The sequence below is a fragment of the Anas acuta genome, chromosome 12 (genome assembly GCF_963932015.1).
Source record: "Anas acuta chromosome 12, bAnaAcu1.1, whole genome shotgun sequence".
Classification (NCBI taxonomy): Eukaryota; Metazoa; Chordata; class Aves; order Anseriformes; family Anatidae; genus Anas; species Anas acuta.
Genome location: NC_088990.1, coordinates 8,640,790 through 8,666,870, shown reverse-complemented (window position 1 = coordinate 8,666,870; position 26,081 = coordinate 8,640,790). Strand labels below are relative to the sequence as shown.

General features: G+C 43.8%; 1 protein-coding gene and 1 long non-coding RNA gene across 3 annotated transcripts in view; both read right to left on the bottom strand.

Annotated features, from left to right (window-relative positions):
• Positions 1 to 3,272, bottom strand: part of ZFAND6 (zinc finger AN1-type containing 6) — a 37,483-nt gene extending 34,211 nt beyond the window's left edge. For both annotated transcript variants that reach the window (XM_068696403.1, XM_068696406.1), the window contains exons 1-2: positions 3,134 to 3,272; positions 600 to 694 (exon numbers count right to left, since the gene is read on the bottom strand). The gene's annotated coding sequence lies outside the window, so the exon portion shown is untranslated. The remainder of the gene's footprint in view (positions 1 to 599; positions 695 to 3,133) is intronic.
• A 12,765-nt stretch (positions 3,273 to 16,037) lies between these two features.
• On the bottom strand, positions 16,038 to 21,055 carry LOC137863374 (uncharacterized). Its single transcript, XR_011100884.1, has 3 exons — positions 20,904 to 21,055; positions 18,718 to 18,924; positions 16,038 to 17,031 (listed from the first exon to the last, which is right to left on the bottom strand). It is a non-coding gene; the product is annotated as an uncharacterized lncRNA (long non-coding RNA).
• Positions 21,056 to 26,081: the final 5,026 nt, after the last annotated feature.

Sequence of the window (26,081 nt, the reverse complement as noted above, 5' to 3'; positions counted from 1 at the left end):
TGAACTTGCTGTATAAGATTTTTTGCAAGTATAGAAATTTAGAAGCACATAAGCATAGGAATTTCAGAACTTTGCCATTTAAGAAACAGCTCTGAGAAGTTGGCAATCTTTTTTTTTTTTTTTTTTAATCAAACCTAAACAAACTGCCTACATACAGAAGGAAAACCTCTGCATGATAAAATAAACATTCCCTTTTGTATTCTTACACATTCTTCAATATATCAGTGTGCAGTTTCTTGAAAGTCACTTAGTGGTAGCCTCTTTCCAGCCTGCTTTTACTTTAAAGAGTCTGCAAAAAGTACCTGGAATTTCAAGGCAGGACAGGCAAGATGAAAACAAGGTCTCAGTATGTGTTGACTGAAGGTTCTGAAGTACAGGTTTGTTGCCCTCGTACAAATACCACTACCAAAAGCAATCTTCTACACTACCCCAGCAAAACAAAGCTCCATACTTGTGGTAGCATATTACTTCGTGAGAATAAAGTTGCTGGTAGCAAGCCAAAGTCCTAGAAACTTCAGTATCCTTAGCAGCAACTAAGGAGGCCCTTGCATACAAAGAATTCAGCTTGCTACTCCAAGAGTCTAGAGAGTGCAACATACCAGACTGATGAGATTTCAGTAAGCTTGAAGAACTTCCTGAGATTTCTCTTGCTGCTTTGAATCCAAGATGTATTACCGCACTGTGATAATCAAATCTGGAAATAACAGAAAAAGGTACATGTGGTAAATATCAGGTCTTCATCAGAGAGGGCTGGTTAGTTGCCTGGATAACCGTATTTACGCACCCAACATTCCCCTGGAAGTTCAGGCAGCTATCTCAAATCACCCAAAGGTTAGCATGTTAAATTCCAACTGCTTCCTTCTGCACAGGGAATAAGCCATTAAGAAAATAACTTTCATTTCCTCCCCCCCCTCCTTTTTGTTCCACTCTTATCTCCTGGCTTATAAAGCTGCAAAGCCGTAAGGAGTCTTAATCACTCAGCAGTCACCATATTGCTATTATGACTTTTTTTTTTTTAATATATGTATTTTTAAGATCAGAATAGGGAATGACATGTTGTTCAGCTACACAGCTGAGGACTCCAGTGCCAGATGCCACGCATCACTCTCTTCAGAGTACTTGAGAAGAGATCCAGACATTTTGAAAGACTTTTCCTTGTCATCAGGTATCTCTTGGGTAGAAAAAAATGCTGATTTCCATTGAATTTAGCATGCTCCAAGAACATCTATATATAATCTGTAATACTCTTTGTAGTTTAAATCAAGTATCTTGAACGCAAGTCAAAGTCTATTCAGTACTTAATTAAAAGAAAAAGGTAGCTGTACAACTACTAACTGCCAAGAAAACAGAGCTGGAAGTTTGTGCATTTACAATTCTCTCAGAAATCAAACTAATTTATACAGCTATTACAGAAGGACACACCTTTGCAGAAACAAGGATTACCTTTATCTGTAACCACAGCAGCTTTTCACTAGTTTGTGTCAATGCTACTCCCCTCCTGATAACTTGCCACTATCTCTTTCAAGCTATTTGTACAAGGTTTTGTATGTGCCATCTGACATCATAAAGTAACAAAAACCTGAAAGGTAAACTTACATTCTTACACTCTCAAAAGTGGTCTGTAACATGCAAGTTTTTCATCTTTGTCAACAACTCATGATTAGTCAAGAGGTAAGTTTATTTTAATCTGTTGTTATTTTAATATGATTCATACTTTTCTAAGACAAAAGTTATTTTAAGAGGATCCTCAGAAATACATACATAGAGGAAGTTCTTCGTTACCGAAGACACTATCTGGAAAGCAGTACAATCAAGGAATTATGCCACTGACGTGTCAAGGATTTGATACTCACTATCATGAGGAACAAAAATTCCCCCAGAACACACTGTTATTTTGGCCAGAACAAATACATACGAGGCAAGAGCCAGTCCCCTTGTTCTAGGCCAAGGGATAATTAATATGAAGAACAGGTGTAGGCACCCCAGCACTAACTAAACGAATCAGGCCAAATTCAAAGAGCAATGCTAGAAAAGTTAAAGGAGACACAGGAAAGAGACTAAGGAATTGACATATTTGCTTCCTCAGTCGCTGAGTTACCATCATCCACAGTTCAGAAGAGGATTAGCGCTCTGCGAAAGGAATTATTTACGATGACATCAGACAAAATCATTTGCTTAGAAGCAGGAGGAAGAGAGGAGCTGCTTTATTTTTTTTTTTTTTCCCCTGGAGTTCATAGGGCAGCTCACAAAGCTGCACCCTTCCCTCTGCGACGCACACAGCCAGCCTGGCCCAGCGAAGAGGATGGCACGGACCCTTCGGAGAAGGAAAGAAAGCCAGCACGCTGCCTGCAACTCTTATGCAATGACACCCATTATAGGGCAAGCCTGAACAAACATCCAGGGAATGGACTTCAGAGCACAACTGTGAGCTCCACGTCGGTCCGCGGAGGGGGCGAAGGAGCTGCCCTTGGTTTTGCTGAACGCCTCCACCTTACGTCAGCACATTTGGTGGAGGCTTCGCCGGTAGCAGCAAGGAGACAAATATTGGGCTTTTATTTCACAAGACACCCCCCCCACACCCCCACACGCAGCCCTTCGGGGGCCGTGGATGCCCGCAGCCCTTATCTCTCGCTCCAGCCTTTTTATTTATTGTTTTTGTTTTTTTTTTCAGAGCCCAGAGCGAGTTCAGCTCGGTTAAACCCAGCCCTGCTCCTCGCCGAGCGCCACAGGGGCGCCGAAAACGAACTTTTTTTCCTCTTAAAAACACCAAAAACGCTGAGGAGACGGCCCCTGCCCCTAACGGCGAGGACTCCCCGAGGGGCTGGCAGCGCCCTGCCCCGCGGGGAAGGCCCTGGCGGCCGGGGGCAGCCCTCACCCCATCGGGGGGGGCTCCCAAACGCCTCACGACCCCCCCAAATCCCCCCGACCACCGCCCCCCCCCCAGCACCCCCCCAGCACCGGCCCTCAGGCAGCCGGGCGGGCCCGCAGCCCCCTCACAAGGACATCTCTGCCCCGGGAGGGCTCCTGCGCACGCAGCCTGGCGGACCCGCGAGGGAAAAAAAGATAAAAATAAGGAAAAAAAACGGTCCCGAAGGAGCCCCCCTCCCCCCCCGCCGCGCCGCGCTCCCCTCACCTGCCCGCGGCCCCGCTCGCTCCTCACCAAACTTTCTTTTTTTTTTTTTTTTTCCTCTCCGCCTGCCCTCTCCCTCGGAGTGACGCGGGCGGGCGCGGATTGGCGGCGCCGCGGAAGGGAGGCGGTGGTAGAAGGGGGGGGGGGGGGGGAAGGGGGTGGTGCCTCGGCGGGTTGTGTACGGCGAGGAGACGGCGGCGACGTGAAACGCAGGATGGGATTTAAAGGGGCAGCGCCCCGGCAACCCGGGTGCTCCCCCCCCCCGTTGCGTCACGGCACCGGTCCCCGTTAACCCCCCCCACCCCCCCAAAACCGCGGGGCCCTGAGGCGAGCTCGGGGCTGGGGGGTGGGGGGGACACGGCCGGGGCCCCCCCAGCTCCGGGCTGCTCCCTTCAGGCCGGGCCGCGGCCTGGCTGAGAGGAGGCTGAGAGGCCGCCCCCCTCACGCCTCATAAATAAAATTAAATAAATAAAATAAAATGTTTTGTCCCGTGTTTTACATTTGCGAAGGATCAACGCTCGCTGGAATCAAACCCCCCTGAGGGGGCTGGCCTCCCGGGGGGCCTGCGCCTCCCCCGGCCCTGTCAGCGCTTCGTGCCCCCCCCCCCCACCGGGGGAGTCAGCTGTGGGTTCCAGCTCTCCTCCTGATCCCCAAAATGTTAAAATGTCACCTGGCCCGGCCTTCTTTGTGCTGCTTTTATTAAAATTAGGGGTTCTGAGATGTGTGCCACAGCTTATTTTTACACAGAATGTTTTTATGTCGCACCCACAGCACGGTCTGGCGTAATTTCCCTGTCAGGGAAGGGTGTGAGGTGAAATTTAAGGGCGATGGGGGCTCCTAGCAGACAGGGGGGAGGATGGGACTCCAGAGAAATGAAACAAAGCAAATGAGAGCGGAATTTATCTGTGGGTAGCGCAGGGTAGGGGGCCATGATTGCAAGAGGACACGTAAGGATTTCAGCAAAGATCAAGTCCAAGTGGAGATGGCCTGTTGGGAAGATCTCACCGATGCCAACGTTGTGAACCCAGCAGACAAATCCATAAACCTGGCAAAAGGGCTGAATAGCAAGAAGTCCCCCATTATTTTTGTTAAGAATATCTCAGCTTGGATCAACACCAGAAAATGCTGGTGCAACCAGCGTGGAAATGCTAACATAGTTTCACGGCTATTTTGGTAGAGGTTATTCACACTTGGCTGTCTTTGCTGATGCAATAAGTCCTCCAAATGCCAGGTTGCACGAACAGAAGATGACCTGCATTGCATGTGGGTATCACAGCATTCCCCACAACATTATTTGGAGTGCTTTCATGGTCTTGGCAGTAATCACAAGGAGCTGTGGGGAGTGATGATCACATTCCTCCAAGCCTGTCTATGGTCATCTCTTCTATATATTTTCTTTTAAAAAATACTTAATTCCTTTTGTTTCATCTTAGACTACTTTCTTTGCGCCAGGTTTCATCTCATCATTAGAAATATAGATGCTTAGTAGAAGGGTAGAACATTCACAGTGTCTCTTTAGAAAAAGGCCAGCTGATTCTTTTGCAGTTGTGAGCAACCAACACAACAGCTGGCAGGACAGCAGCGGGAATAAAAAGGGAAATTCAGACAGTGAACAAGATGGACACCTCCTGCCAGGAGTTATTGAGCAGCAACACATGGTGGAACAAATGTTAACTTACGGCATCAAATGTCAAGGGGGGGACAGCAGCACGTTCAGATGTAATCTTCCTTGATTGTGTTTGAAGCTCGTCAATTTTCTGATGTGCCAAAATGAGAAAGCTTAGTTACAGTGATGCTGGAGTAAGTGGATTTCTTGAAGCATTCAAAATCAGCATGTTTGGAATGGTCAGAAGCCACCACAACTCAAGACCCAAACAGCTGGGAAATGGGGAATGCAAAGCTGCATGTCATCTGTAGAAGAAGAGCCTGTAGTCAAACTGTCTCTGAGGGAGAAAAAAATCATGAAAAAGATGACCATGTTTATTTTTGATGTAGAATGAAGTGTGGAGGTTAAAAAATGAATGTACATCTTCAACAACTGTGAATGGAAGATAAAGAAATAGCATTCATTTTTCTCAGTTGAGGACCTTAAGATCAACAGTCTAAAAAACCTTGCTTAATTCACATAGGGTATGGGGAGAGGGAAGTGTCTAATCAGAGAAATGACTGTTAGCACCCAAAGAAGGGCCTCCTTGACTCAGAAAGGGACAGAAATCAGCTAAAGAGGATAGGAATAGTTTTGATTTTTAAGAATACACAAGTGTTGAGCAGGACATAGGATGACTAGAAGCATGTACAGCTTGATAGGCAATGCATGGAGATGAACATCCCAACTTAATTCTACCAGGCATGATTTTTCTTTGACAGAGTAGTCAAAAAGAAGCTCCAGACTTTTAAGAAGATGACCCTTGGTACAAGCTGAAACACCCCAGAGAGGGGTGAAAGGTTTCACAGGTATGCTGGTGATTTGATGACATGTGGCAAGATGGAACAACCCATGAACATTACTACTTCACAACTTATAATGTCACAATTGAAAGTGTTTAATCTCCTTGACCTGCATTATTTAGATGTTTGTCGTACTTTAAGTTTCCCATCACCTTGATATCTCAGCACAATTTATTTTCATATTCTTAAGGGCCATCTGCCTCTTTAGAAAACATTGGCAAAAAAATCTGAAATAAGTTTCCTCTTCTAATTTTTACCCCCTTCTCCCAAAGCTATTTAACCAATGTGCCTGCACAGAGGACTTTTTTCTTTGGTTCCTTTTATGTTTTCTTCAGCTATAGAAGGTTATTTCTTCTTTTGCTAAAGCTTTAGAAATCACCTGAGGAATCTTAGTAATGTATTCATTTTGAGGTAGATTTATCTTCAGAGGCAATAAATAGAAAGTCTCTTCTTCACTTCAGTGGGCTTTGGATCAGGTGTTTAGTGCTAACATCATTTCAGTTCTTATAACCTAGTTGTTTGGGGCCCAGCGTGCAGCTCCTGAGACTGCTGAGAATTTCACCATAGGCTTTAATGAGAGAGGAATTGGCCCCCACTTCCTGAGAGACAGCCTGTATAAATCCAAAAGAAATAAGCACAAGATTTTCGTCAACAGCTGAGGCTTCAATGAGATTGATTTCATTCTGAACCTCTCTGGATTTTTTTTCCACGGTCACTCTGACCTCTCTTCCACACCTTACAATAACAAGATGAGTTGGAGTTTCAGTGATCCAGACCTACTGGAAATTTGGCCTAGCAGTCCTTTGGCAGTTCCCTTTAATGAGCAGCAATGCCAGCTCTCTCTTTCAATGTCCACATTCAGAAAATTGTAGAATTAGAATCCAAATCCTGCTTGTATTTGCAAGCCCAGAATGCCACTGACTTCAAGGGGGTTGTAGGATTTTAGCCAAGAGCAGAAATTGGCACAAGATCTTTTTAGATTCCCTCATGCTTCTGTTTATACGATGTTATCATCAAGAACTAACAGCATGCTTCACGCTGCATTTTACTTTTAAATTATATAAAGGGTATCTACTGTGCTGATGTTATATAGTTTGCAAGAAAGATGCACACATGGAAATGAAAACACACTGATTACCATTAGGATTTCCAGCTTTCAGCATTCATTTTCCAAAACAACCCAGAAACTCTTTCTCACCAGAAAAATGCAGAAATGAAAAATCCCATTTCTTGGCATTTATTTATGAAATTCTGGAGTCTTGCTCATTAAGTCTGTTTTTAAATAGTTATAATAATAATAATAAATATTTATTAACGCACAAAAAGGTTGATACTTTGCTTTTCGTCTCTATGCACATGTTTCCCAGTCAGAGTCCCTCCCTGAAAAAACACTTCATCTCTTTCTGCCTCTCAAGGGGTGGGAGCAGAGAAGGAGCTCTAGGGAAAGCTGAATGATCACAAGGGACAACAGGAAAAAACAAAGTAGAGATTGACTGCAAAAACAGGTAGGTGGGATGGCAGGCAAAGCACGTCTGATGGTGCTTGCTGCTGCCTGAGAGCATCCAGGCAGGCAGTAGAGCCAGGTCTGTGCTGCCCTGCCCAGAGTCACAGCACCACCCTCAGAGCCACAGCTCCTTGATAGCACTGGATCTGGGGAAGGGACCTTGGAGCAATCTAGCTGCTGAGCATCTTTCTTGAGTCGGAAGGAGTGGATGATGAAGGTCCTCCATGCAGCAGAGCCCCGTCTGCTCAGCATTGTCCAAAATGAAGCAGATTGTTTGGCTATACAATTACAAATCTGGGAGCCTCCTTCTAGACAGGCCTCGTTTAGAAATCCAGGCTGGGGCATTTTAAAACCTTAACAACTCCCTACTTAAGCTTTTAATATCCACGTTAAATAGATCATTGAGTATGGCCTGGTATTCAGGAGAACAGTGTGCCATTCTTGGCCAATGAGTAACTTCAGGCGCAGAAATTATTTGGTACCTCTGTGCTTTTTTTTTTTTTTTTTTTTCCTCCTGCATCTGCTTTGTCTATGTAGATAGTGGAGGCTTTGAGGAAGGGAGAGGCTCATGCTCTGCATGTTTAGTCATTAACACAGCGAATGCCAGCCTCACTGAGAGCCTCTGTGCTCCTCAGTCCTACCCTCAACAGCAGCATCTTAACACGAGGGCCTCTGTATATGCTTGACAATCACCCTGCTGCTGAAACAGGGGTTTATTATTACTTACAGTTTAAACCCCAAATCTGGAACCCTATATTCTGCAACATTAAAATATCCCTGTACCATGCTTGTGTAAACCCTTGCACAAATAGGTCACTGTACAGAAAGCCTGTAGGCTACCAACTGCTAGGCTGCGAGCACAAAGGGACCAGAGATGCTCCAACAGGACATCATAATTCCTTCAGCCACCAGGAACCAAAAGCCTCTGTGTACACCATCTGGCCCTATGTGGCTCTGTTCTGGTCCTCGCAAGTTGAGGGAAGCAAAGGTGCTGCCATCAGTGCAGCACTGTGGGGTGATTCCTTCCCAGCAGAGCTCCTGCGGAGCCAGCAGGATTGAGCACGTCCCTGAGGCCAATTTTTTGCTTTTGCAATTTTCGGTTGCCTCCGTTACATGTAGCGGAGCTCCTAGTTAATCTTGTGTCACTGGACTTTGGGATTTAGAGACAAAGAAAGGTCTGGCCTGCTCTGTGTAAATAATCTTGGTGCCTGGCCACACATCCTGGCGTCTAGAAAGCAAACAGCACACTTGACGTGGCTGTCAAGGATCTAGATACAAACGGTACAAATGACAAAAATGTCTGTTCATCCATCTACCTGCCTGCTTAGGAATGCCAAGAGCATCAGCCTACGACAGGTTTGACACTCTTGTTTGTTCTGTTACTGTCCATCTGACCTTGCTATTTCAGACAGGCTATTTGTCAATGCCAGAGGAATCTGCTGCAACAACAGAGGGAATATCCAGTGTCAGTGTTCTCCAGCTTCTCGATACAACCACCTCGTTAGAGAAACTGAAACTTTGCTTTGATTGCTCAGAACGAAATTGGCTGTTTTGCAAAGATCTCCGAGAAGTTATTCACTTCTTGTAAAATTATAACGTCTCGAGTCTTTTTTCTAAAGCAGACTTGGATAGCTGGAATGACTTCAAATTTGCAACCAATAAAAAGTTTTACAGCAGAGCAGATCTGATCAGTGTTTCCCTAAGTGAGACAATTAATCTTCTCCGTCAAAATGTCATCAGATTTTGCCGGATTTGAAAACAATAACATTGTTTTACTGGAGAGAGTAATAAAACAGGACATTTCCATAGACTCACAGATGTTTAGAATGCATTTGAGATTTGTCTATTTTCCTTAGGAAATTTGGAGCTGAAAGTCTTAATACACCTAGAACACACATTTTGTCCCATAATAGCCGAGTAATTTGTCATGATCAGCTTTGAGCCTTCTCAGGCTTTGGTGGGGGACATGAAAGCTGGAATGGGATGGCTGGTATTCTAATTTAGGAAAGAAGCCAACAGGCTTAGAAAATTGCCTATGTGAGGACCACAGTGACAGAGAACCCAGGAACACTAGAGGCCTCCTCGTTCCCATCCTGTCCCTGCTACATTTTATAAAACTAGATCTGGTCCAGCTCATGTGAAGTTTAATTTACTTTGATCTAAAGAAAGTCTTGGTGCCCTTTACTACATTTTAATATCTTCTGCACTGTACAGAATGTATTAAAAACACACACGAGCAACTTACCAGTTACACAGAAAATGCCCCAACGGGCTTCCTGGGCAGAAGTGCACACAGAGCAAGGTTGAGGATTTGGATCACTGATGAGTCTAAAGTTGAAGAGAGGCTTTGTCTTAACGTCACACTTGGAGGAAAATTCACGTTGCCTGTAAACTGCTTAGCAAATGTTTCTTTATGTGCATCAGTCAACGGGGAAGTTCAGCCGCCTGTGATTCCTGCTTCCTTCCCCATCATCCTTCCCCCTCTTCATCTTTCTCCCTCTCTGCTGCTCGCTTTCTGCTCTCCTGCTGCCCTACAAAGTGTTCCTGCTGAGCAGTGGGATTATGACATATCTGATAATCCGGAAGATTATGACATCAGAGCATTCCATCCCACCCCTTCCAGCTTTCTTCTCTCTGCTTCTTTCTGCCTTTTCTGCTTCTCCTCTCCTAAAAGAAAGAGGAAAATTGGGCCATTAGAAAGAATGGCATTACCATTCTGGCATTATCTTCTCTTCTGGCATTACCTCTGCCTCGTTTGCATTCTCTCCTCGGCATCCAGTGGATGTGTTGGTCAAAATACACGTCACACACTGACAAAATGCATCTCTGCATGGTGGTGTGAACTGTGCAGGCAGTCACTTGGTTTGCTCACATCAGCTTTGCACACACAGATTTGTGTGATATAATGCTTCTTGCATTGGTCATGGGGATAAGAATTTTTTCTTGGCTGCTCATCTATATCTATTAATTTTCTCTTTAAAAATACAGGGTGTGTGTGTGATTTTATCCCTTTAAGCATCTCTAAAACTTGTGACATTTTTGTGTCATATCTTTGTGCTTCCTCAGCCCTTCACTCTTCAAAATTAATGCATGTTAGCATTTTATTTTCGCAGTAGTGGTCAATTGACAATATTCTGACATTTTACAGGCTTGCAAAATTTTCCCCTCCTTTGGGAAACTGTTAATTATCAGAGTTGCCACAATAAACAACAAGTTCTGCAGAAAGAGAGCAAGGCACCTCAGTACAAAGCTCCGACATGAGAGAATTGGAATGTGCGAGTAATTCAAATTTTTCAGAAATATTACTTTATAAAATCTATTTCAAGTTGTGCTTTGCTCTCTTATGTAATGTTTTCTGGAATCTGTTTGGGACTATTCGTGTTACCTATTTTCTTGTCGTTACTAGTACAAAATAATATTTATAGACACCACACCAAGCTCACCAGGTCTTGCTAAGAATTGTGCTTAATACACTGCTGTTAATTTGCTGACATACCTAATTATGCAGTTGAATATGTCAAGCATTAAGTTATGTCTACCTGACAGTCATTGATGTGGCTGTTAAGTAACACAGATTTACCCAAACTACCTTTAAATGAAGCTCGGGTACTGCTACCAGCTTAGCCATTGCTGAGCCACATGGCCTGTAAAACCAACCAGAATAACTCCATAAATATTACAGTCCTGTAATAATTAGCCAGCTTAAAGTGCTGGTGGGGATGAGCTGGTGCTAGGATGCTGGACTATGAACTGCGGTATAAGACACACAGGCTCTTGTGCTGCTTTTATGCCGGTGTCAATAAAGTCCAGCAGAAAATACCGGGAGAAGCACGGCTGGTTGCAAACACCACTGCTAAATATGCTGGAGCTGATCTGCCAGGGCCCTTGCTCTTGGAAGAAAGGAATTGTGAGAATTACAGACCATGAAACAGAAGGCTGTCTGCTAACAAAACATCCCAGTGAAGTCCAAAATCAATACTGAGCCATAAGTAAATCAGAGAAAGCAAAGCAATAAGCAAAATAGAGAAAGTCATAAACATCGAAGACTGATGTATTAGTCCATATCTAACAAAAAGTTACCTCTTTCCAGACAGCGTATGAATAAATGGTCCCACAGGACACAAGAGGTGTAAGCTCCCTGCAGTGTGTATCAGACCCTTTCCATTGGAATAAGGAAATTAACTTCTTACACTTAGCCAGAATCTAAACATACTGGATTTTTTTTTTCTCCAGTGCTTCAAGAGATTTTCCACATGATCTTGGGCAAGATGCGTAATTTCTCTCTGCTGTGGAGTTAGGTAATGCTTCCCTACCCTGTAGCTTGTGTTGTGAGCTGCTGAATTTCAAAGAATACTTTTTAGCTAGGATTATATCAAATCCTGTAAAAGGTGGATAGAAATGGGATGACTTCAGGTGTCCCCCGAGTCAGTGGGAGCTGAGGTCTTGGCAGATGCTCAGCAGTTTTCAGACTCAGCTTCGTGATAAGGAAACCTTTCCCCAACCAGCACGCTGGGAGCTGGTTTAGCTTAGGGGTAAGTAGTTGTGCTCTTAATACTCAGTGGGCAAATCGATTGTTTGCTAAAAGAAAGATTGATTTCTCATTGGCACCACGTGTAGGAAGTATTTCAGTGGGGTCAGGATCGATTCTGCTCCCGAGGAATGAGTTCCTGCTAACGTCTGGGGAAATATCGGAGTGAAATTTCTAAGGGGTCAGGTCCCGTGAAAGAGGGGAGGACAACGAATAAGAGTACACAAGCCAACTTGTTTGGCAAAGCAGAGCAGTTATCAGACGTGCAGGGGCTGTGCAAGGACAGGGGATCTCGGTGTGAAGGTCTGGGCACATAGCTACGAAGATAGAAGGCAGGCAGCGTTAGCAGGTGGCTGGGCACGTTGCTCCCCACAGCACTGCATTTATTAGATTCAATAAGGCCTGGTGGGAAGACACCAACACTTTGAATTCATTTATTGGCTAAATCAAGTGATTTTTCTTATGAATGGGTTTTACACACTTACAAATGATTTCCGACCATTAGCAGAGTAATAACTACAGACAGATCCAAACAAACAGACACTGACCTTTGCTGTGCACAGAAGGGAACCTTTCACCTGCAGTTGATCCCATGCCCGGCTGCTACTTTTACAGCCTTATGTACACAGAGGATCAACACTTCAGCTTTGCAGCACTCTTTGTCATGTCCAGGTAATTAAAAGGATGCCACTGCACCTGGCAGAACTATAAAAATGTCCTTATAAAAGCCTCAGCAGTATTTAATATTTTATTCATTGCAATGTTGTTGCGTTTTGCCTGCAGTAAAGCAGCCTCATGGAAGCAAGATGCTACAGCAAAGGGCTAGCAAACATTTTCCCATCGATGTGTTACTTGAGCTCAGAGGCTTTTTTGCCTTTCCTATTCTGAATCCTTTTTTTTTTTTTTTTAATCAATCTTCCTGCTTTCACAACAGAAAGAAAGAAAGAAAATTATTTTTCTACAAACAAGGAACCAGAACAGGCAGTGTTTAAGCTTCCACCCCCTTTAAATAAATGGAAAAGTCTAAAAACTTTACTTCCCAGGGAAATATATTCCATCTTTTAGTCTTGAAATGCCTGAATTATTGCCTTACATATAACATTATCTCTCCTGTTAGTGACTCGGGAACTAGAAGGAAAAATAAAACAAAGTTTAATATATACAAAAGAACATTGATAGCTTTATTGCAGAAGGTGTTGTAAGCCAAACTGCACAAGCATAGACATAGCTATTAAAGGAAAATTACAGAGTTGCCAACACAAACTGTTCAGAAATAAACTGTCAGCCTCCCCCCCTCTCCCCAAAGCCACACAATTGCCTTATAGAGTGTTGGTTTCCAAAATACAGGTTCAGTTTGTTCTTATTTGTCTTCACTTCTTGATATGCTGGAAAATCACATGAAACCAGCTTCATTTTATAAACAGGGAGGCTGTAAACTACTTTTTGACAAGGATTCTTGAGTAATAACATGACTCTGGAATAGAGAGATTTGAGAGAACCACAACCAGGCCCTGTGTCCTGCAGTAAAATTGTGAGTTTTGGCAAAATTCGTCTGTTCAATTCCAGCAGACTAACTGGCACACTAGGTTTTTCCACCCAGCAAACCCATGTCAGAGAAAGAGGACTCTCTGCCTAGGATTTACAGACACAGAGGGAAATAAAAAAGCATGTTGGTATATCAAGAAGTCCCCACCATGTTCTGCATATGCTCAAATCACCCAGAAGTACATATGCGGGATGCCTGACTCATCCCCAAATCCTGGATGTAAGTATAGGCGCCCCGGGTGGAGAGTGTGCCAGCAGTGCAATAAGCAACGTGACTAACATCCATCATATGTAGTTTGTTTTCTCAGCCTTTTTTTTTTTTTCTTTTTTTGCTTTTCGAGGGAAGGACCGCGTCTCTTGGCAGTTTCTGTCGCATTCCTGGATACAAGGAGAGTGCTAAGCTCGAGGAACTGCAGCTAGCACAGGAAGCAGGAGGTGGTGATGTTTGTGACAGCAGTGAGCCCCCCAAAAATGCAGGGCTTACTCACGGATGGAGCGATCCCCAGCCTGGACAGGCTGCACAGTCATTTTTCAGCATCCCACTTATCTGAGGGGCATGACTACCAGAGAGGTGCTTAGTCTGAGCGACTGGATATGCCAAGCACAGCCTTGCCAGCATCTTGCTTTAAGGCTTGAAATTTATTTAGAGAAGAGGAAAAATGAGAGAAAGCTTGGAAGATTCGGTTTAACCACACCAAGCCACGTGAAGGCAACAGGAAGAAATGAATATGCCAAGCCCAAGCCAAACCAGTGGCACACTCAATCATAAGTTGAAGGTGCAGTCTTGGGACAATCAGCCCCAATGTGACCGTCATCTAACACCAATCCATTGACACAATTAAAAAAAAAAAATCTCAGCAAAAGCTATCTGTATTTTCCTACAGTAGTTTTATATATCCAAACCCTACGTCATTGTGTTGTTGTGAAAATCAGACCCCTCATTTTAGATGGAAAAGGAAAATCCCTCATTTGGTTTCACTGAGTACATTCAGTGGTAGCACCGGTGTTGCTAATTCTGGTCATTTTACTGCAGGTCTTACATTATTCACTGAGTTTTCTTTATAAAAAAAATGGGGAGGGGGGAGTAAGAAAAAGAAAAAAGATATTGTGTGTAGCTCATGAAAAATGGGTGCCCCAAGTTTCTAGCCTTCATGGTTGCAAAGACAAGCTTGCAGACCTGGAACGGGTGTGCCTTAACTTCAGAAAACCCAAAGGCAAGTAGAAAATATGCAATTTATTGTTTTTGATCATCCTTGTGATTTTAAGTCATGCATGACTTTTCGAGGAGGCCTGACTCACAGCATTTTAATAAGTTCGCATTGGGCTGCAGCATCCCACAAAGAATGAAAAGCAACGGGAAGAGCTGTAGGGGGATGCCTACCCAGGTGAGAGGCTAGGGGCAGCCCAGCAAGTATGAAACATCCTGCCCGTGCCAGCAATCTCTGCTTCATGTTCACACTGGCCAGTTGGCAGCCAGGAGGAGCCTTACGCTGCTGGTGCTTTACAGGAGCAGGGAAAGTTAATGAAGAGCAAGGAGAGGCGAGGAAGAATTCCTTCCTGACTCGAAAATGGGTGAAAGTTGATCCTGTGAAAAATAGACCAAATCTCTAAGTGCTACCGCTGTGTTAATGAAAGGTTGGGGAAACAGAGAGGGAAGGCATGTGTTTATATCGCAGAGCTGGTAATGAGGGATTCTTGTTCTTGTCCTGATTCTGCCAGTGACTCATCTGGCAGGGTTAGGCTTCTTCAGTTCTCACTTCAGAGTAGTTTAGACTTAACTATAGACTCAGACACTGTCACATTTACTTGTGTTGAGTAACACTTTCTTCCCTGGTGACACTCTTTGTGAAGCAAGAAACTGCACAGATGCCAGAACATGAATGACTGAGGCCCACTGTGGATGTGAGGAGATTATACGATGTACCGGCAGCACAAGAGATGCTCTGAGGCTTCACTAGTTAGGCCCATGGTTAATGCATCTCTTAATTAACTCAGACACATGGAGATACAGAGATCAGTTATTATTCTTCTTCTCTACAGGCCTTTGGGTGGGAGCAAAGGAGCAGGAGCAGGGGAGGTTTTGGAGTTGAGGTTTGCTCAGTTCGAGAGCCCACTGCAGCTGCGGGAAGGTGACAGGATCACGGAGCTCCTCTTCTGTACTTAACCCTGAAGCAGCAGAGAAGGTGAAGAGCCCACAATATCTTCCTGGAGATGCTTCTGAAAATCCTTGTACTTGAATCTAAGACACAAGCTGAGCTTGAGGCCTAGCATAAAGCCCCTGGTTGTGGAAGCTCTGCCGTGAGTGCACACAGCTCACAAACCCCCAGATGTGGTGGCAGTTACTGACAGTACGAGAGCACTACTCACTGAACCTTTCCAGGGAGTTTTTTTTGTGTTCAGCCAAGTGCTTGATTCAAAACACAGTTTTAAAATTCAACCAGTTGCACAGACCACTGAAAATCAGTTGTTCAGGAAGTTTGGCTGGTACTGATGAGTGTTATCAACATCAATATGCATTGTTTAGGGATGGCAATCAGTACAATATACATGATTTTGTCAGCAACATCACTGTGCCATGCCTCCGTTCCACCTTGGAGGCATCCTGTGTGGAGTGGTCACAGACCTGTTAATAAGGACTGCACATAGAAAGTAAGTTTCATAGAAACTAAGCTCTATTGTAACTGTGGGATCATGGCTATGTTGTTCAAATACCAGAAGTGAACTCTTGATACCTCCTCAGATTTCAAATAAACTACATGTGGAATGAATTCGAGCCAGTGTCTCATTAGTGCTCTTATGGAGGCCCTTACTTTTTTATTTCTGATTGGAAACATTTCACATTGTTTTCCTTTCTTCAGTGATCTCAGAGAAAACATTGCCTTGCTAGACTTCTTAATTCCTAAATTACCTAGTTCACATTTATTGTCATTACTCCAGTACACAAAAATCAGGCTGGGCAGCTAAATATCACTCTGTATTAAATGCACACTTCAGAACTTACGGCTGCAATAAAACCCTCACCTTTATGCTCACTGGCTCAGGAACTTCATGTCCCCCTTTTATTACATATCCATGACTTACAGCAACATAAAAACACATTGTTTTTCCTGATAATTTTGCCATCCTGCTATTTTATGAGCCAATCGGTTCATCTGCGAGCGCACGCACCAGGTAGTGTATCTCGACAAAAGGACTGGATTATGGCCAAATAAAACACTCAGACTAATATTATGGCTAATGTGCCAGAAGTGTTCACAATGGGTTTTTAAATAATCCTCCACATTTATATTACACCATTCATCCTGAAGAGAACCAAGGTGCTGTGGAGGCTGATAGTGTTGCTTGTTTGTTTGCTTTTCTCTTTGCTGGAAGGTAATTGCTGCTGAGCTGGAGAGGAGGTGACCATCCTGCACAGCGTTAGGAGTACAGGAGGTAACGAAGCAATGGATATTACCATTTGGAATTACAAGCTAATTACTTCAGTTGGAATTTGATGAGGACATGAGAGCTGATATGCCGCTGGTGGTGGAAATACGCCCCAAAGTGTTGGTGGGCCAGGTTTCATCACCTGAGAGAGATGGCTGCTCCACCAGCATCAGGTTCTCCATCCTCACAATTTACACACCATTTCCAGGAGAACTCAGGGACACGACTGTGCCTTCAGAAGTGAAAACTTCATTCCTAACAGCACACAAGTCTCTCTAGAAAGCTTCCTAAGCAGCCCAGCGACTTGTGAAGCCCAGCTCCCCTTGTTTTAGGAGAATTTTTGCACAAAGAGCTTTACTCACCGCAGTCCAGACACGCGCCGAGGTGTGGGAAGGTGCGTGACAGGCAGCCTTCAGCCAGGGACGTGTAGGCGCCTTGCTGATGTCTGAGCTGTAATGCAGATAATGCCGTGCTGTTTAATTCACAGTGAATCTTCCCTAAAGGTGGTAGGAGGATATATAGCTTTCTACTGGACTTAGAGCTGCATCATTAATGCATCCCCACGGCCTGCTCTAACTTCTGCGTCGGGGCTGGCTCTGACACTTACTTGAAGGATGGGAAGATCAGAGTTGAATACAGAGAAAGTGAGAAATTCCTCTGTTTTGTTATTTTCTGCACTCACTCTGTAGCTATATGTAGTTATGGAAAGATTTGTCTGAAATAGCAGATAGTTCTTGACAGACTGTCCATATCACGTTGCCTGTATAACCCACCACTGTCTGAATAGAGCTGTAGTGCAAGGGAAGAGCACTGATCAAACCATCATTTAAGAAAAAAATGTTACCAGAGGCAGATAGGAAGCATCAAAGCAGTATACACCAACACTGAGGTCTAAGTAATGGGAAGTCACGGGAAAAAATCACTATATGAAGAGAGCTTTCTGTCCAAACTGGATCAAGACCAAATTAATTTGCAAACTAGAGGACCTGCCCCAAACACTATTGCTGAGCAAGGAACCTAGCTTGAGACTTCCCCTTGGTAAAGGCCTGGGCCCGGAGACCTGAGGTAAGAAAGGCACATCCCTAAAAGCAGGTTAAAGGGAAGATTCATGCTATAGGCTCAGGATCTATCAGAGAGGTCACTAATGTCCTGGGACATCACTGTCTCCAGGCCAGTCTCCCCCTCTCACTCCCAATACTGAGAACAAGGCATCTACACGGCAGTGCTGTCTTTTCTCTCTGGCTCCCACACATCAGGCATAGTACATCAAACGCTGTTTCAGATGGTGCTTGTTTTCTGTGCTTAACCAAAATCATTAGGCAAATTATGTAGCAGGGTGCACAGGGATTTAGCAGTGGGATTCCCATTAATACAGCCAGACATCCATGGCTAAATCTCTGCACAGAATTGCTTTCATCTTTTCAACTTCTAAATAGTTTGCTTTGTCTATACAGAGATGCTGTAGACAAATTGAAGGTAAAACTTCACAGATTTTTTAATCAGTCAAGAGTCAATACTCTCTTCAGGTTCCTCAAATGAGAAGAAACCCTGTGATGTTGTATGACAGAAGAGGAATGCACCAAATTAAAAGCACTGTAATAGCTGAGACTGATTGGTATCGATCGGTCCTTTGTAAGCTGATAACTCAACTGCTCTCCTTGAAATAAATTTCTACACATTCCTTAAGAGTCAGTGACCAATGCAGTCATTCACCCACGATAACAAGGGTGAGCCTGTGCTGACTCAGTATTCTTACTAACCTAAATGTCAGCAGGTACCCAAATCCCAAACTTCAGTAAGGGGCGGAGATGGCAGTGATATCAGCACTGCTAGAGGAAGAGATTACAGTTATCTTGTCAGCATATCCTGACTCATACAGGTGCAGAGACGTTGCCAGAAAGACAACACCAGTGAAGTTACTTGGCTTTGGCAGAGAACTCCTCACCTATCATTTTGATTGTTTAACCACTGAACCTGCTGCAAAATATACCCTGGTATCAGTGGTAGAGGACAAGCTTTCACTGAAAGCCAAACAGGTACCTTGGGGTGGAAAGATGCTTTACAATATTCCTGCCTTGAGTCCTATTGCAGCATCACTCTGACAGCTAAAAAGAAAAGCACACAAGTCATCTATACCTGGGGTATTGCAGAAGATTTAAAATGTTGCTTGTCCTTCTCGATCCATTGAGGTCATTTCAGATTCTGCTTCATGAGCTGCCCTTGCAGTAGGGGCAGGACAGAAGAAGGGAGGGAATGATTTCTGGGAGAAGGAGCCACAGCGGCTGTTGCAAGGCCAGTCATCAGCAAGGGTGACTGAGAGCCCCCATTCTGAATTGTTGATCTCTGCAAAAACATTACAAGAAATGAAATGATAAAGCTGTGGGGGATTCATCCAGCTAGCAGAGCCTGACTTAGCTGGGAGTTATGAGCTATACATAAGGATGCCCTAATAGAAATGATAAGGTTTGTGTTAATAAATATGGCACATTAGATGATCTGATAGAAATAAGCACTTTTCTTTATTTAAATATTTATCAGAAGCAACCTATTTTGATCTTACTCACACTAAGGTGTGACCCAGGTAACAGACATAGAGACAAAACACTACCAAGCCATGACTGTAACACTGTCTGGGGAAGATGACTACACATGGTATAGGGCAGCAGAGCTGGAGCATAACCCCTTTTTATGGCTGTTTGCTAAGGGAGAGGAAAAAAAAAAAAAAAAAAAAAAAGAAAAGTGTTTTTGCTTATAAAGTGAGCACATTTGGTCTCACTGAGAGCCAGTAATCCTGCAGCTTGCAAGTGGCATTTTTACTGAGTCACTTTTCACAGCAGAACACCACTTGCAGTGTATTATTGGGGCTGTAAACATTTGTCTCAGCACTCCTATCTCGTTAACATCGCCACGAGTCAGGGAAGAGGTTTGCTAACGCTGAGCTCTATGCCACAGGGCAAGCTTCTAGATCACACTTTGTCATCCAGCTCCGTTCCCTCGGAAGGTGACAGAAGTGCTCACAACTCCTTAGGGTGGAGGAAGCCCCTTTACAGGCCTGGTCCTGCATTTACAGGCCAGGTCCTGCAGCGGGGTGCTGCCTTTTTCCACTCAGGAGGATGCACTGACAGTGAAACACATACATGGGGCCACAGGACCAGGTCTTGAATCTGCAGGAAGGAAGAAATGTGATTATGTGGATGTTTTTGGAAGAAAACAATGTCTCAGAGAGACATAATAGCCAGCGAACCCTAATGTACCCAAAACTCCTACTGATTTCACCAGAGGCCGTGGTTAATGTAGAGCCTTATTTGGCAAGGCATTAATACAATAAAATCCCAGTCTTTTCTTTGTTGAGCATCCAGCTGGATACCACTAACAGAAAACCTGACTACATCATGCGAGTGTGTTGTGTTTTACCTTCTAAGAGAGATTAGTTTCTATTAGATTACAAGTTAATTAACTATAAAGGTAGTTTATTGCTGTTACAATTACATCCAATTTTCCATCTGCAAAACATTACATACTGACAGAACTATTTCTTCATTTACAAAAAGATTTTAGCCTTTTATAAAATCTACCATTTTAAACTCCTTTGGAGAACTACACAAGTTAATTTAGTATACTAAATCCTGCAAAGAATCTGGCCACGACAGAAGAGGAATCCACTCACAAGCTGGCTCTCCAGAAGTCATTAGCAAACGACAGAGGACAAACTAAAGAAGTTCTACACCAATTTCCAAATTATATGAAGAGTAGCCTCTATCTGATGGTTAAAAAGGAAGAATATTTTCAGAAGAAAGCCCCTTGGAGCAAAGATCGATGCACAGGAAAATGAATCACCTCAAAGTGCAGTAACACAGTTTAATAGAATAATTTTACAGCCAGCAAGGCTTACTGTGAAAAAGAAGTGATTTGAAGAGACAGACCTGATAGAACAGTCTTTCAGATTGCCTCACAAGTACTCAGTCTTTGGGGACTTCACCAAAACACACGTCTGAAGAATCATGAGTCCTACAGCTTTGTCATCTCTAGGGCAGAACTCTTTCTGATCCCCAGGGCCATATAGGAGAAAAACAGGACCCAATAAACAAACACACACAAGTGCCCAAACCAATATCTCACCCTATAGCTGCATTAGGCTACCCTATTAAAAATAGCACATAGGCCTGGCAGAGATCAAGGCCCCAGTGCAGGACAAACAAACAGCACCACTGACTTCTGACAAAAAAAAAAAAAAAAAAAATAGAAGAAAACAAATACTAGAGCTCTGACTCACGTGCAGCTGGCAAATGGCTGAAGTGATGTTCATCTGAGTCAGCTCTTACCTGCTCCAGCTCTGCTGGGCACGTGGCCGTGGACTCATTGCCACCAACAGCCCAGGCCTTGGCATCCTAGTGTGCCCCAAACCAGCTGAGTGGCACCATGAGTGGCACCGTAAGTGGCACTTCTCCTGGCAAGCCTCCTTGGGAAGGCAAAAGACAGACACCTGACTGTAATGCTCTAATTTCCTCTATTTTAGAAGTGGGGAAGTGAGTCACAGAGAGGCCAGAAGCTCTGTCAAGGTCATGCAGGAAAGCTGTGGCATGAGAGGCAAATGTTTGCTGAATCAACAAATCTTTTGGAGAAGCCCTTCCCGCAGACGGGGAAACTGAAACTTGGAGACCCGAAGGTTTCTGCCAGACCATGTGAATGCTGACTTTTATACAGGGTATAAAGACTTTAGATTTTGTGGCTTGCCACCTTTTGTAGAGAGCCCTGGTCCCTGCCAAGACATTCAGCTGCCGATGGAGTTGTGCTGCCCGGAGACAGCAACTCCCCCAGTCCCCGTAGGCAGCCAGAGAAACGAACTCCTTTTGGAGCTGCACTGGCCATTTATTAGCTCGAGAATATAAAGGCTGGATGTAAAGCAAACTAATTACTTCTGAAGGGGGCTTTTTGGAGCTGAGTCGTAAGTTGCAAAATAGATTGGGAATGGCTGCTTATTGTCAAGCCTCCAGAAGAAGATTAAGGGCAAAGGAGAGCCAAGGATGTTGCTATTATTTACGTTGCTTGAGCACTGGTCACTGGATATGCATTTCTCATTAGGTGATTAACAGTTATCTAGCACATGGAGCAAATAAAAACCTTGTCTAACTCAGTCAGCCTATTCTCTCTTTAGTTTTGCTGCACTAAATCACGTGAAACTGGCTATTTACTGTCACTCCTTAGTATCATTTATCTGCTGTGATGTCATATTTCAAAATCAGGAATCATTAAGAAAACATAAGAGGTCTTTTAACTAAAGTTCTTTTTCCTTGAAAATCAATAACTTTGGGCTTCATTTAGCTCCCTGTAGATAGATTCATGTCCCCGCACAGATGAAGTTACCAAAATCAATAGAGCTTTGCGGAGGCAGGGGGGTCAGCCTGTGCAGAGCTCCTCTGACTTCATGAGCAAAGCACTCGCTGCTGGGTCCAAGCTTCCATCTGCATTTGGGTTTAAAAAGGTTTCTCGGCGCTAGAATAAACTATGAAAGCCTTTGATTAAGTCATTATGATGCATAATTCCCTGGCACGCCAAGAATCTAGTCCCAAATTGATACAAAGGCAAGTCTGCGAAGGATGAATGGGCGCTCTGGGGTTTTGTTGTGAAAACTCAAAATGACGTATGCTGAACTGCTGGTGCGGAGTTTAGTTGTTGTTGCTACTGATAGCCATTAAAGTGCCTTGCCAACGAAATGCAATCATAATGAAGTACTATCATGGTCCTGCTCCCACTGCTTCATGAAGTCAGCGGGCTTTGGGCAGGCTCAGCACTTCTCCCCACGCTCATGAACAGGGACAGGAGACTCCTTGTGGGTTTAACAGGTGAAAGAGCCAGCAGCAGGCAATCCATGTCCTGTCTGGGGCAGCCAGGTGTTGCTTTACCGTCTATAACAATCAGCACAAACTATTGATTGTTTGAAAGGATGTAGAAGAGCTCAGCTTTCTGAAAGGCAGAGCATTTTGGGGTCTGAGCAATCATCGGTGTTAGCATCATTACTGACATGCTTCTAGTTTCTGTGCAGGCTTAATTCTGTGCAGGCTTTGGGTGAACCAAAGGCTTTATACACAGACATTACAATGAAGTGATGCACAAATGTGGTTCAAAGCACTGAATGCTGTGAAGATATATGATTAAAAAATGAGCTCAAAAGCAAAATTCCTTCTGCTGTGGTCAAAGGACGGCAGCAGGTCTGGATAACTAGTCATGGTAGCATCAGCTTCCTTCACAGTTATTTAATAGGTCGTCATTTCACTTAAAAAGATTGAGGGGCTAGTAATACATGCTCAGACAGCACGGTAATGAATGTGGTATAAATACCTGGAGAGACAGATTAGCCAGCTATTTCTGCTCACAGCCTTCTCCGAGGAGCACAAAAATGCCATCTCAGCAGGCCTTTTTTGGAGGATCACAAAATCATAACAAACACGGGGATAAAAATATACCATGGGAGCTACAGCTAATTTCTTGCTACAATTTGCAGCAATTTACACGTAATCATTGTGGGTTTGAAAATACTGCACAATGCCAACAGCAGAGTGTGTGCTGACATGGTGCAGATCAGCATGAGAAAGACACTTTGGATTAAAAGCCCCCCTAGAATAGTTGTATGGGACGTTAGGTTTGTGAGTTCTCCCCAGCACTTGCCTTATGCAGGACATTTTTATTTTACTATATACAGTCTAGCTCCTTACGCTATAGGTGGATGGAATGAATTTCATACCAAATGCTTTCACACTCCAGAAAAGTCCTACCAGATTGCAATGTAGTCTGTCTTCCTGGTACGTTAGGTGAAAGGCTTTTTTTAAAAAAAATAAAGCTGAAAACAGCAGGCACTAGCACCACAACGTTTTCATGCAAATACATATTTGAAGAAGTAATAAAATTGTGGTAGAAATACTGAATTAGGGTTCAGAAACATATTTTAATATAAATATTTATTTTGAGCATATGAGGCTTGCTAAAATCACATTACACATTCATGTCATTAAACATAATTTCGTTCAAAGCAGATCTGGATTGATTATAAAAGAGGAAAATATCTGCATACTGTAAAGATGTATTTCAGTTCATTTTTATAACTTGAAATAATTCAAGGCAATTTGCAAAGGGAATAAAAATAAATGCACTCCCTTACTGGACCCTGTATATAAAACAAAATAAGGACGAGTTACAAACCTCCATGAAGAATGATTTATAGCTGAAATACTAGTGTTGCTACAGCCTTCTTTTATAGGGTCATGAACAGAGGGGATATCATAAAAGGTGGACTAAAATGATTTATTAGAAGGGTACATTATCTTCTACAGGAGAGATATTTAACCTATGAATCACTAATACTTGACCCAGTGCAAAGGTTTCTGGTATTAACAGGAGCAGATGCAGGCTTGATTTGAAGGAGGGAGAAGTAGGGAAGCAAACGTGCTCCTGGGAGAGTTGGTGCAGAGGACTGCAAGGGTCTGAGACATCAAGGTAGCTTGCACCTGGTGAAGTGAACTTGAATTTTAAAGCAATTTATTTTAAAAACATGAGATACGTAAACTTCTTTTGTAAAACCACATAGAAAATAATTTAAGAGCACTCTTGACTCCTTTAATCTGTTAATCACCTTTTTGAGCAGCTACATTTTTTTTGGAAGGCACCTAAAGGAACCGGGCACATATATCCTCTTTATGCTCAGCAGCAACTTTTTACTTCAATCGTGTTTGTGTTTTGAAAACCGCAACCACTGGGGCTCTCTGTATGCTATGTAAGGCTTGGCTATGTGACTGAAGTGCTGTGCAACCACATTTTAAATGTCACCACGATTTAAAGTATCTTTAAAGCATCGACGCGGCTGATGTTGAATGCCTGTCTCCCCTGATCCCATTACGTCCCAAGACACAGGTTTAAACCAAAGCTGCGGATCAATACACAAATGGACTTTGCACATGCTCACGTTGCACCTGCTATAACAGTGAACCAAAAGCCAAGAGCACTCTTGCCTTGTGGGAGTGTGGGACACATAACATTTTGGTTATCCTATTGAGGCATGAACCTTTGACTTATTATTTCATGAATATTCCCAAGCAGCCCTTTTATTTAGCTTCTGGGAGCAAGTATTTTCAGCAATGAAGTTGGCTTCAGCCTGAAGTGCTCCTGCTGGCATCTGCAAGATCTTGATAAGTTTCTACTAAGAGTTCTTCGTGCTCCATTGTCCCGGAGGCTTAGGGAGCCTGACTTTTCCATGGCTCACTGCTGACAAGCTCCGATGACTTGTTCAAATTATCCTAATCCTGGATAAACATTTGGAAAGGCATGTGAGAACAAAACATGTGTCCACACACATGCACATGATGACAAATGGCACATGCATCGTGGAGCAACGTGCTCGGCTGCCCCCTTGACTCATGATGTTGAGAGAGGTTGGATCAAGGCAAGTTGTGAGCTGTTACCAGAGGAAGTGGTGAGGCAGTGGCTGGCCCCGAATAGCACAGCCATCCTGCCCCTCACTGTACTCCCCTCACATCACCAAAGGGGTCAGGACGGCCTCTCAGAGAATTCTTCTCATGCTTAGTCAACAGAGAGCCACAGTGTGCATCTTCACCTGAAAGATCCTCCCAAATATACTGCATGGTACTTTGAGAGCAGGAGAGAGCCCGTGACATATTGCTCAGCCCTCTGCCATTCAGGACTGCACTACAGCTCAACAGAAAGCTGGAGAAGATACTTGTTTTAGCTTTTGAACTGGTTCTGAGTCTCTCAGTTGGCCCAGAGGATGCAAAAATAGCTGCCCCCTCCAATCCTTCCTGGAGCTTGTCTTCTGTGCTACATCAGCACCTCCTGAGGCACACAGGATATAAACTGGCTCTAAGTCTCTCTTTCAGTTGCCACAGAATTTGAGAGCCAGGATCCTGCTACAGATATTCCCTATCACATTTCTATCCCAGAAACATTAGGAGATGGGAAGGAGTTTTATACGATGAACTGCTCCCCAAACTTCTTACGGAGATAAGCTTCCCAAGCTCTGGGCTAAAGATCTTGGCTTGATAACGAGTCAGGCGACCTAGCATCATTGATTAATTTAGATCATTACCCGTGATGAGTCCCAGTGCTGCAGTATTTCAGCTCTTTGCTGCACACAGGATCCAAAGCACTGCGAGCTGGTGTTGGAGACACCCGAGTGCCCGAGCCCTGTGCCTGCAGCCAAGCCGGCTGCGACTAGGTGGCAGCACTCCACTGGGCAAAGCAGCCCAGGGATTATCCCAACAAACCGCAGCTCACGGAAAGCCGGCTCGCATATTCCAAACTGTAGGGGAGTGGAGGGTAAATAAAAGTCATCAAAGCCTCCCGAAGTCTTGTATCAGGGCTGTGGGGGACAGCTGGAAAGTTACAAGTGGACCGAGTGATGAAATCCAATGCTGCATGAAAATTGTCCAGGTTTGGACATGAACAACTGAAGAAAAACAGGAAAATTCTGCAAGGACTTTCTCAAGGCCTCA